This window comes from Gouania willdenowi, chromosome 3, assembly GCF_900634775.1.
Source record: "Gouania willdenowi chromosome 3, fGouWil2.1, whole genome shotgun sequence".
In the NCBI taxonomy this organism is placed as follows: Eukaryota; Metazoa; Chordata; class Actinopteri; order Blenniiformes; family Gobiesocidae; genus Gouania; species Gouania willdenowi.
In genome coordinates, this window is record NC_041046.1 from 25,394,853 (window position 1) to 25,408,307 (window position 13,455).

Here is a 13,455-nt window from a genome sequence, read left to right on the forward strand (position 1 = left end):
ATGGACATCCTTAGAATGAAGAGAGTGGTCCATGTGCTGGAGACGACCGGGCAAATGGGACCCATCTGGAAACCATTTGCAGGCACTGGAGCCCTGCAGCTATACAAGAGCTTCTGCCCACTCCATCCTATATTTTCACAGGACAGATCCTCTCTCCTATAGTCTGTCTTTTCTAATTTTGGTCTTCTGTGTCTCCATCTGTCCATTGACACAGAAAAATAGCGGTCAAACTTTGGTGAAGAAACATCCAGTGAAACAACAGCATCTTTTCTAATCTGACCCCAGAGGGAAGTGGTGATGGTGGTGGACACGCAGGAGATGCCTATCATTGCTGCAGCATGAGACAGTGGGCTGCTTGTGTGTGTAGTGTGTGTGTGTGTGTGTGTGTGCGTGAATGTGTGTGTGTGTGCGCGTGTGTCCCTTGAGAGAGGTGGATACAGAGGAGCCCTGAGGCCACAGGAAATCCACAGAGACAGACAGGCTGAGAGATTGAAGCCTGTCAATGGAGACTGTGAGAGAAATGAGGAGGAGAAAAATCAGAGCGCACAGATCAAGATGTAGAAATAGTTTTCTCTGTGCTATACATACCTAGAGGAGAAGTTGTCAATCTTCATCATCTTTGTGTTTTGTTGCTGGAAGCAGAAAAGATGGCAGCCCATTTTTTGTTGTTGCATCTGTTTGTGTGCGCTCGACATCTTGTTTCTGGTTTCTGCGACAGAGAGAGAGAGAGAGAGGGAAAAAAAAATGCCATTTATTATTGAGCGTTATTTTTTTTCTCCAGCAGCTCATGTGGAAACACATTTGGGTGGTCACAGTGAGAGCAGTGGGCGGCAGCAGCAGACTCCAATGACTCAGGGCTTCTGCCTCGCTCCACTCAGACCTGGCTGCAGTTGCTCAGCTATTTAAATCTATTGAAACTTTATTAGGCGAGTCAGCCATCCCATGTATGTTTCCCCATGTGAAAGACCTGCTTTGTAGAGGTGGAACAGTCGGACCCATCCACAGCACCACAGCACGTCTCAGTGGGAAACTGTTTTCCCCCTCTGCGTGTGCACTTTTTTCTATATTGTGATTTCATTCAGGCTGCTCCTGCGGCCTTTAACAGTTCACTTGCACTCACAGCGTTGAACCTCAATGGCTGTTGCTGTGCGATCTTGTCTTTGTAGACCACCCACACATGTCCATTTTCATCTGCTCTCTGATTTGCTTGAATTTTCTCCGTTTCTTTGATGTGAAATCAAATGGAAGAGTAATTAAAATCCTTTTAATCTGTGCTTTGATTGTAAAAGGGCTATTTTCAAGCTTAGTGAGAAATCAAAGAGGAAAACACAAATTGGAATTATTTCTCGTTTTCTTCTTTTGAAACTATTAGAATATACTGTACATCCTTTCCAATTTTGTTTGTTTTATGTCAAAAATAAGTTGGATTTAGGCACAAAAGCTTCTTGCTAGAGCGTTACTTGGTTTTCACTTAACATTTGGTTCACAGCATTGTTCCGCAATTTTGATTTGCTTTGTTTTTTAGAACTTGGCCAGATTATGTTGTCATGTTAAAAACATTGTTCATTTATTCCTCATCAACATTAAAAACTGTAAAATTAGGAATGTACCATGACATTGCAGATATGCACATATGATGGTGCAAGAATCTCAATTTATGTTTAACTTTTCAAGTGATTTTGTCATGAAATTTGGCTTTGATCTCACTGTGAAATGAATAATTCCCTAAATAATTACATATTAATGAGAAAAATATCAAAGTCAAAGCCTAAAATTCTAAGCACTATAAGTTGTAAACAAAAAACCTATAAGTACTAAACAATATTTTGTTTTCATTATCACTATTTCTGTTCTATTAACAAAAAGAGATTTTTTTAAAGGATTATTTTAACAAACTTGTAAGAGTCTTTAAACATCCAGCTTTGCTCAGACACATTAAGCCACCCACTGAGGGCCTTGGAGCCAAGGTGGATATCAGATAGATAGGAGATCCTCTAAAGCTCTAAAACAGGGCCTGCAAATTACCACCGCCTCCTCCAGTCTTTTACATGCATACCTACCGTAGTTCTGTTCCATCCCACTCTTTCCTTCAGCCTCTCTCTATTTCTCTGACATGCAGGTTCTCGTGTTACTTTCTGATGCTTTTGCAGGATTTTACAAGACAGTTAAGTTTGGAGAAAGCTCTGAAACGAAGACAGGAAGACCCTCGTTGTTCCCATAAAGGCCTCTCAACGTGTGCTAGTAAAAACAATGACAATGGTTTTTATTGGCTGTTAGAAGTGAAATAAAATATTTACTCTGGTTTCATGAAAGATTTGTTTTTAAATTTGATGATCTGTAAAATCAAACCTATTCTAATGATATTTTCATATGATATGAACAATTGTTCTCTGTGTTCAACTTTTTAAAAAGCAGTTTTCAGAACGTCTTACTCATATTACACTCTTTTGGTTCCGAGAGCAGTTTTATGTGTCAACAAAACCCAACAGGAATGGAGCCTTGCAAAGTAAATCAGAGATTTCTGAGCGTTAACATTTTGTTGGGAACCAGTTGGAAGATTTTAAATGGGGCGACGTCTCTATCACAACAAAAAACAACCTTATTCTAAAAATAATTAGTGGAAAATGTGAAATAAGAAAAACAAGCTATTGATTATACACTTTGGGTATTGTTCAGTTGTAGCTAATAATGAATAATCAGCACTGATAGTGATTTAAAGAACAAAGGAAGGATACACAGGAAAAAATAGAATGATTGGTTAAAGCTTAGCTTTGCATTGACTAGCCGTTGTGCACTAGCGCAGCTTTAAACCTATGCTTTGTTCTTCTAAAGCAGCGTTTCTCAAATAGGGGTACGTGTACCCCTTTGGATACACGATGGCACTACAGGGGGTACTTGAGAGAGAAAGCATAGAAATATGGGGTTTCTTAATGTTTATTTTTAGTAACAAATTATAATCATACTAAATATTACCAGCAACTCACAAAACGACAAAAAAAAAAAAAAAAAAAAAACACATAACAAGAGAAAAAAATATTAAGTAATTAAAACAACACAAAAACATCAACAAAATACACAAAATGACACCAAAACACACATGATGCAAGGGTCAGTGTTGAAATGATAAAAACTATAGAATGAAATCTAATCAGGAGGCACTAAATATTGTTTCATTCCTCTTATTTACAAAACGAGATTCTTTAAAATGTGTGTTATCACTCATTCATTCCATCATTATGTTCTATAGTGGTTTTTTTCGCAGAATTCTAGCAAAATGTGGTAGTTGGACAAAGTGGGTACTTGCATTCAAAAGAAAGAGAAAAGGGCACTTGAGCAAAAAACAGTTCTAAAGGAAACGATGTCAACATTTTTCCTCAATAAAAAATAAGATGGGAGAAAAATCACTTCAAACTAATGATTCTCCTCATCTTCATGCTGTGTATGATAAATACATTTAAATGCATGACTGGATTTGAAATAAAAAGAGCGGAATTGTCTAATATGTTGATTTTCACACTATATAATTTCTTATTTTGTGTGTGTGTGTGTGTGTGTGTGTGTGTGTGTGTGTGTGTGTGTGTGTGTGTGTGTGTGTGTGTGTGTGTGTGTGTGTGTGTGTGTGTGTGTGTGTGTGTGTGTGTGTGTGTGTGTGTGTGTGTGTGTGTGTGTGTGTGTGTGTGTGTGTGTGTGTGTGTGTGTGTGTGTGTGTGTGTGTGTGTGTGTGTGATGGAGAGATTGAAAAGAGCTGCATCTGAGCGTGGGACAGTGAACATCACACATACGTGTATCTTGGGAGAAGAGAAAAAAAAGAAGTGTGTATGTGAGCATGTATGTCAGTGACAGAAAGAAGACAGAGTGAGAGTACCTTGTTAGGTAAACTGTTTGACATTCACGTGGAGGATGTGATAAACAGGAAACGGAGACCCCACGCAGTGTCCCGCAGCCACACGCCAGGGTCATAGCAAGCATCCTCAACGTAAACAGGTCGGATACATGGACATTTATAGTTATCAACTTAGTCAAAACATCAAAGCTGAGTACGAACATTGTCCTTTCGGAGTCAAAAAGACATTTCTGACATGAAACTGACGAGGCTCAAAAACCTGTAGGACAGCTATAGAGTCTTTAATGAGTGGTAAATCTGTTTTTGTTGTTGTTAATACTTCTAACTTAGTCAGGGTATTTTTTTTTCTGGTATCCTGAGAAAGCTGGGAGTGGCTTCACTGTTCTGTGAGCTTAAACATGATTAGTGGGAATCAGGATGGATCAATGAATATCTGCACACTCCAACAAATCTGTGATTCCACCCACAAAATCACCAAAACACAACACTTCCCATTCATGTCATAAACTGGCTGAAGTGGTGTCCACTAAGGGATAATACTATGGTTTTTAGCATAAAGTAAACAGAATAGAGTAAAAGTCTGTTCTTATTTATTATATTTATTTTTTATATTATTTAATAACAACAAGAATCAAGCATTACATTGCTGCTTATTTCACAGACTCTTCTGATGGGTGAGAGTTGGTGTTTTAAAAACGAATGTAAGGATTAAGAACAAGTCTGAGGTTGAAACAACCTGTGACTCTGTGTGGTACATCACTCTGGCACTCATGTGGTAAATATTGTGTTTCCCGTCTCCTCCCAAACTGTTTTGGTAATTGACTTGTGTTAACCCTGTGACCCAGATACTGCAGGCCCCGACCTCGGCCTCACGTGTGTGTGTGTGCGAGTGCGAGTGTGTGTGTGTTATCCTGGATATTTAGTGTAGTTTTAAATCAAGCTAGCTAGGGTCATTCCAGTGCTACAAAAATCATCCAATTAGTTTCGTTCATCTTGTGTATGACAGAAATGTGCACGTTCTATGATTGATTTAGGTAAAAAGAAAGCTAAGGAAAGAAAATTATTTTATCTTTCTTATTTTGAAATCGGTTTTCGCTCCATGATTAAGTTGTTTTCTACAGTTGCTACTATTCAGGTGTCTCAATTTCACAAAGTAAAAAAAAAAAAAAAAAAAATAGCTTTTTTGTTTTTCAAAAAACAAGTCTGGCAGGAATTCCCACATCCATTTCTGTACAAACTACAGCGTCTGTTAGATGTATTTTTACATTCTAAGAACTTTCCCAGAACAATATAACATTGCTTCAAGGTCTCCAGTCTAAAATGATTTGTATTTTCCATGTCATGTACACGAGGATATAAATTATTGTAACTATATGCCATGATTACGAGTAAACATCTACTGTGTGGGCCTGTGCGTGTGTGCATCCAGTTAGTCTGTGCTGGGAAAGCTCGGGGGCTGGGACTGGGGCTGGTTAGTGCTGCTGAGTGGTGGGAGATACAGAACAAATGAGTAATTAGGGAGATCCTCTATACCCTCTTTAGTACTGGTTGGCTGATTAGATTGGCTGTGACGCCCTAAACGGCAAAAAGCTTTCAGAAAACCCTCCCATCCTTTTTTCCCTGTTCATTTTTTTTATTTGCTCATTCTCTCCAGTCAGGAATTATGCCAAAAAAAGACAGAGAAGCAAAAGAAAGAAGAAAAAAAAAAACTCTCCACTGAGTTTCCAACTGCAAATTTAGTTTAATTTGCAAAAACACTGAATATTGCACGAAAGAAGTTCAAAGTAGAGATGTCATTAACATCCTAAATAGGAGACAGAATATAAAAAAATAAACGCATGAACATGTGCACAACAGACACAAAACAGTCATTAGTGATCCAGTAAAAGTCAGTATCACATCATCATTATAAATACTAGTAAAGTGCCCGTCGGAAGTATGTATTCATATAGTGGGAGCTTAAGTAGAGTTATAATGCTACATACTCTGTAGCATTATAAAGGGGTATATTTGCAGGTGCAAAGTAAAATAGCGTGTGCAATTTCTCTGGTTTAATTCTATGAGACATGCATATGATGAATGTGTTGGGTTTTTTTTACTCATTTTTATATTTTTTTTGTTGTTTTTTGGCGTCATTGTGTATTGTTGTATCTTTGTTCTCTTTTTGTGCATTTTTTGTATAATTGTTTTTTGTTGCCATTGTAGTGCGATTCTGGAGTCATTTTGCGTATTTTTGGGGGGTTTTTTTGTGTAGTTTTGTGCATTTCTGTGGTCATTTTAGTGTATTTTTTGTATAAATATTTAGTTTAGTGTATTTTCAGTCATTTTCATATTTTTGTTGTCGTTTGGTGTATTTTTGTGTAATGTATGTTTTTTTCGGAGTCATTTTGTGTGTTTTTGGAGCCTTTTTGTATATTTTTTGTGCATTTCTGTTGTTGTTTTGTGTACTTCCTGCATGAATATTGTTTGATTTTTTGTTTTACGTAATTTTTGCATGTTTTGTATAATTATTGGTTTTTTTGTTGCATTTGTAGTGTGATTCTGGAGTCATTTTGTATCTTTTTTTAGTGTAGTTTTTTGCATTTCTGTTGTCTTTTGTGTATTTTTTGTAAAAATATTTAGTTTTGTGTATTTTGAGTCATTTTCATACACACACGCACACACAGATCTTTTTGCCTATATATATATATATGAATATTATTCATTCTTTAAAAAATAATTCAGAAAAAATTAAAACCAATGCTTAAAAGTCCATATTCAGCATGAAATAAATCTAATTATCATTTTTCTAATAAAACCAAATGAAAGGAACATAACTCTCCCTTAGTTTTAGTTCAACCTCTCACATTAGACATCACTTCCCCATCAGCTCGTATCGCAGTCAGACATAAACGGTCCAAAAACAACACATCTTTGCTTTCACTGGCACAGGCAGCTTGTCAGGGCTGATCTGTGACTCTCACACTCCGTAACACACCAATTCATGTTTGAGTGTGTGCAGGCCCAACATTTATGTTTTTTTTTTTTTGTTTTAGTCATTTTAAGTTACACTGAATAAATGCAATAGATTTTCTTTTATTGTATTAAAAAAAAAAAAATCTCAATGTTTCTGAAAACAGACTTAAGTATCTCATTACATAACAGGTCAGAATTGTGAATGAAATAAGGACTTCCTGAAAGTTTTACCAACAAAATATAATTTTTTGCTCCACCAACAAATTAATCAAATATCCAACATTTTGTAGAAATTATTAGTTTGCTTTTTGGATGTGTTTAGTGTTTCTGATGTCTCTGTAGTTAAACAAATGTCATTTAATGCCTTCAAGAGTGATTCATTATGCAACACATCACAAATACAAAACCTATTTTTTTATTGCAGTTTTTTGTTAGTCTCAGCAAAGTATTTCTAAGAATTACCAAATGTTGATACACTCGGAAGGGTTTTTTTTTTCTCCCCACAATTGTGCAACGAGTCATAGATTTGAGTTGCATGTGATGTCGCCATGGCAGTGCTGACGAACCTTTCTGATTAATTCGATCTTACCATCTATTTATCTTTAATGCTGGTTTATCCTGACCAGAGTCACATATGGCACTGAACCCTGCAAAACAATTCAGAACACAATGAACACTCTTCATGTCCACTCTGTCATGTCTGTAAATGATTTTACTCAACATGGATTCATATCAGTTAATTGTTATTATTTTTGCATGACAGGAAAACAAAATTCCTCAAGGTATAAAACAAAGTTTAAACAACAACAAAAATACTTCTAGATGTAATCAACACAATGGAAATATTTAGTAAGTCCTTTAATTAAAGTCCTTTGGTTAATAACCATCTTTCTTTCAATTCTCCTTTATTTGAACTGCGGGGGGATGATTTCAAGAGTTTCCTGAATGAAAGAAACAATTCAAGCTTCATATAACACACATTTACCAACAATTAGCCCTGCGTCAGTGTTGCATTATTATTGTTACTGGTCGTACTTGTTCTCTTTGGTCATGTTGTATTCTCTCTGTATTTGATACCTTGAACATTCTAGGTTGTCTGTTAAAATCTGGCCATGGACACCAGATGAAAACTAGACTCTTTTGCATAACTCTGGCTCATTCACAGCATTATGTCTGTTTATTAATGTGCATTGTCCCTTTGAAATAATCAATACATTCAATTCAATACATTAATATATTTTAAAAACACCTTGAGTCATGTAAAGACGGAGCATAGCCTTGCATTGAAATTATGTGAAGGCAAGGCAAATGTGTTTGTATAGCGCATTTCATACACAAAGAAATTCAATGTGCATTACATGATCAAAAAGTGCAATAGAAAACATTCAACAGCTTAAAAATCAGCCAAACAAGCAAAAGAGTCCTAAAAAACTGTATATCTGTCAGGCATGTTCTATACAAAACAATATCAAATAATCACAACCAAGAATTTCATTGTGATGGATTTCATAGGATTATGTTGGGCTCTGGGGGGAAAAAAAAGTGGAGTTTTAAACAACAAAAGCACGGTGCTTTGACATAAAAAGAAAGGCTATGAAAGACACAAATACACTATGATGCTGGGAAAGCAGTGCAGAGAAAGCCCAGTACCACTGGCCTGTTCTCCTTGGGTGGTCTGGGTTAGGAGGCGTATAAAGGACAGGCAAACAGTTAGATGTAAACTGTAAACCAGCTCTGCTCTACAATGGGCCCAACGCTGTTGGCACCAGTCACAGCAACAACATATAACTACAGCGCTGACATTTGGGAGAAAAGTAGCCATCTTGACCAAAAGAAAGGAAGAAAAAATCCCACACTAACCCAACCAACATCCTGCATGACAGAAAATATGATGAGTCACGAGAGCGCAATATATCTGAAATACAAAAATGTTGCAAAGATTCATGCTGCCTGAAGGCTGGGAATCTATTGGCTGTCTAAGGAGATCAGAGCGAAACCCCGCACCTATGCACGTATAGATGAAGAAAGCTACAAAGGGAAGGAAATGACACAATTTGTTTGTGATTCCAACTGTCAAACATGAGGACGGTGACCCTAAATGAAAAGGAGCAGCGTAATCTTATATAGTAATCAACTGTTGGCTCAAACGGAGCAGCTTTACCTTGTCCACCGCAGGAGGCTGGAGGCTTAAAGCTGCTGAAAGGTTGGAGCTTTACACAGCTTTAGTGACAAAACTCTCCTGCACGTGCACGGAGGATCGTTTGAAAAAAACACGCACGTCGGATAACTCACCACTTGTTCCTGTACGCTGTAAAAGAGGCACGGTGGATTGTTTGGAGAAGAAATGGCAGCAGAGCTGGCACATGCTGGCAGGCGTTGGTCATCGCTCACCACAGGAAATTAAGGAAAACCATAAAGAGCCAATATCCTGTGCAATGATTCAGGAGTTGTAGCCGACTTTAATTTTAACCTCACAGCAAAATAAACTCCGAACCTGCCACAACTAATATTAACAACAAATAAATGAAGTGAAAACAAACGCAATGATTATGCTCTGTATTCCTTTATCTAAACACTACATGTAAACATATATCGGAGGTAAACAGGATTCCGCGAGGATCAATAGGAAACATACATTCAACAGGCTAGCTGTGTGGGGTATTGATTGATCATATTGTACATTAAAATGACATTTTTGTTGCTTATCATTCAGTTTAACTTGTGACCTGTTTCACATGTATTCTGTCTTACATATTAAGTCAGCCCAGGATAAGTAGCTCTATACTGTTCTGTTAGGTAGAATGTTATTGAATTGTTTATTTAATTTAATGATTGTTAATACAGTTTGGTAGAATGTGTCATTTTAGTATATAGTATAATCAGTATGACTTTTGCTTTTGTGGTGTATTTCCACTGTGGACAAAACCATTGTATTTAAATTAAAGTGGAAGGCTTTTGACATGCACTAACAAATGAAGTGGCCTCAGATATGCCCAGTGGTAACGTTTTAACAAAAGATCATGGAACAGCATTGCGAAATGTTTTTGCAATTTCAAAATTTCAAGAACAATCAAAACAGTTCCCCTTTAGTCATAACGTTACTATTTGGTATTTACAAAACCTCATATGTATACTTTTCCCCCTATTTACACATGCATAGTTAGTTAAACATATTCACATAAAATGCCTTTGAAATCAGAATCACAGAGGCTCAAGAAATATTACAAATGAAAAGAATAAACACTAAACAAAGAAAAAGCAAACGTACATTAAGTAAAAGACTGTTAATTAAATAAAACGAGAATTAACTATTTTCATTGTTGGCTATATACATGTAAAGAAATGTGTGCTCCTGTTTGTCTGGCCTCACTTTTTAATTACCTCGTCTCTTCCCCCTTAACATGCACAGCTTGCCCTCCTAATCTGTCCACTTCCCCTGACTTGTTCTGTCCTCCCTGCCTCCTCTGCTCTTCCTCCCATGCCTCCCACTCAGACGTTCTCAAGTTACACACATCTCTGGTCCAGACAAGCTGGGGATTCTTTCAACGAACAAATTACAGGTAATTAGGAGCCCAAAGGATAACATTTAGCATGCTGGGGAAGGCCAAAACAAGAGGACAGAGTCTTGTACTATGGAACACCCAGATCCTGGTCCAAAAAGGATGAGATGCATGTGCTGCTAGGTGTACGTAGCTTAGATCCAGTGCTGAGAGCTGGTTATGTATCGCTCTACGTCAACAAAACCACAAGAAAGCACATTTTAAAAGGTTTGCCGATGGATGCGATCGCGATGGGAGTGCCACACAGAAGTGCATAGAGTAGTAGCGACAAAGACATGAATCACAGCGGTATGAACCACAGCATTTCATGACCTCCGCAGCCTTTCACTGTAATGTCTTTTAGTTGTCTTTGTATGTGTGTATATGAAAGATAAAGAGATCATGTTAGTGTGTGCTGCCATCCATCAATTACGCCTCCGAACAAATGCTGAGAGAAGAGGGAGGAGATTAGATCAGGAATGGATGAATGCAGAGGAATGGAAAAATGTATCTCAGCATCTCCACATTTTAGGATTTGATTACTCAGAGTATTTTAATTCATGCTCGGGGAGCTTTGTGCTAAACGCACATTTGGTTTAAATTCTATTTGAGTCACGTTCATAGGACCAGCGTCATGTGACAGATCATGGGAACGGATTGGGAACAACATATTTAAAAATGTTATCAAAAATATCATCACTAGCTGGGTTTCCATTACAGATTATCACAAAACAAAAGCGATGTTTCTAAATGTCGACAAAGTATAATTGTGCTTTGAACGTGTTTCCTTTGAAGGTTGTTTAGGGCAGGAGCCTCGTAACTAACGCAAAATATCGTCCTGCGAGACTTTGATGCAGGAAGAAAGATGCTCAGAACCTCCTTATAACACTCTGTATTCCTTTGTTGTTTCACGTCTAATTGGGCAGTAATCATTTTAAAGTGCAATGCAAAGAAATGACCCGGTCTCCACTTTTGTTTATACGTACCGCATGATGTTTTCCTTGAGAGAAGTGGTCATGTGACCAGGTACGTGACGTGTATTTGCAACAGATTTCAATATCCAAACGTCTGAAATATCTCCTCATGAAAGCGTACAAACGTTTTGGTGATATTTGAGTGTTTTTTCAAAATTCAGGTATTTCCATTACCTTGTTGTTTTTTTTTCGCTATTTAGATTTTGCGCATTTCCAAGGCTAATGGAAACTGCTACTTATAATGCCTTTGATTTGACAGCAAATCACTACATACATGGACAGCATTTTGATAGATTTATTTGTTAATGCCGACCTCAAACCACCCCTGTATTTGTCATTAGCAAACCTCTATTACAGGTGAGCGTAGAAGAAAGAACAGAGGAACAGGATGACCACAGAATCAGTGCATCCTCCAGCTGTGAACAAACCTGGCCAGGGTAGAGCCTGCATCATAATTCCAGGCCTATCATTGCAATCACAGCTCTATCCCAAAATGGATTTTGTCAAGGCACGCCAAGTCCACTAAGAGCTGCTGCGCTCAGACATTAAGCAGCTGCTCCAGCTCCATTTCTCTCTTCCGTGCTGATTTCTCTATTTTTTGCTTTCTTTCTCACTTAAATACACAGATGCTCAAAAATATATTCAATTATGTATTGTAAGGGATAAAAATCTTTTGCTGTGTGTGTGTGTGTGTGTGTGTGTGTGTGTGTGTGTGTGTGTGTGTGTGTGTGTGTGTGTGTGTGTGTGTGTGTGTGTGTGTGTGTGTGTGTGTGTGTGTGTGTGTGTGTGTGTGCCTGGGGCTGGTTTAGATTAGCTCTGTGTCTTGTTCAATCTGACAACAGTGACGTGCGCTGTGGTGGCCTGCACTATTGCAGCAGTTGGAGCATGCGTACTAAAGTCAGTGTGTGTGTGTGTGTGTGTGTGTGTGTGTACAGGCCCATGCACTTGTGAGTGCGTGTAAATCTGTGTTTTAGCTCCTACCTTGCACCGCGCTATACTTGCTGAGAATGCTGGGAATGCTCTGTTTCGACCCCACCCCCTGTTCTCCTGACCCGACCCCCTCTACAGGGACATTGATGGGGAGTGATGGGGGTACTGGTTGTGGATGGGGGTAGTGACAGTTTGATAACACTCACCAGAGCCACGCCATCCCCTGTCGCAGAGTGGCATCGCCCACCCTCAGTGCCAGAGGGGAGAGTTTATTTTTGTTGCTCCTGCTCTCCTGTGCTCTGGCTGCAGAGGACCACCGAGCGTGGGGTCTTGTTCTCCCTCGGCCCTAAGTCGTTTCTCCTCCGGTTGGAAAGAGATTTATTGGGAAGGGGGGGATTGAAAGAAAAAAAAAAATACTTGTGACCTCCACTTAACTTGAAGTAAACACATGACTGTGGTAGTTTAATCAAGAGAGAACGCTCTTCTCTCATTGTCAGAGCAGCGAGGTTATGGGAGTGTTGTAAACAGTTCAAATGTTACTATTTCTATGGGAATGTAAAAATGACACGGATGTCTTTATGATTTTCTGAAAAGACACTGTAAAACCAAGAGAAACTTTTAGAAATTGACCAAAAATATGAATATCACACAAGAAAAACACATTCACAAATGTACTCTCTTCCAGGGTCTGTGTCCCACCTCTGCTCTGAACCATGAAGTTAAGATGATCTGACATTTTATGAGCTCACATTTATTTTCCTGATCACTGCTTGCCTTTTCCAGAGTATCTCCTCTTGAAATCAGATCCAATCTTCCTGGCAAGTAATTAAAACACACACTACTAATAACCTACATCTGTTTGACATCATATTTATTTTTACTAGGAGGAAGTCTTTACCACCAGTTAAGCTTGTTCAGCTGAGGACCAGGACTTGGGTACAAAATCCTTCAGGCTTTTAAAAGGTAATTAGCAAAGTGTCCAAGTAATGCAATGTCATATTCATATGGACAGCCAGCAATTGTTATTTCTGTAATCAAATTACTCAGATATACCTTAAATCTAGATTTATGTTCCCAAAAAAGCCTTTTAGATGAAAGGAAAACATTTTTTTTTAATGTTCTAAATGTCTTTCCATTGACCTTCTCAGAATAATTCAATGTGAATGTCGAAAAAACACATTCCATGAAAGCTGCTGGACACAATATATTTTTT

The 13,455-nt window shown here is 38.0% G+C and overlaps 1 long non-coding RNA gene across 1 annotated transcript; it reads right to left on the bottom strand.

Moving 5' to 3' along the window:
- Positions 1-230: 230 nt before the first annotated feature.
- LOC114461338 (uncharacterized) lies at positions 231-12,515 on the bottom strand. The gene is made up of 3 exons (XR_003673826.1): positions 12,449-12,515; positions 589-709; positions 231-509 (listed from the first exon to the last, which is right to left on the bottom strand). It is a non-coding gene; the product is annotated as an uncharacterized LOC114461338 (long non-coding RNA).
- Between the last annotated feature and the right edge of the window lie 940 nt (positions 12,516-13,455).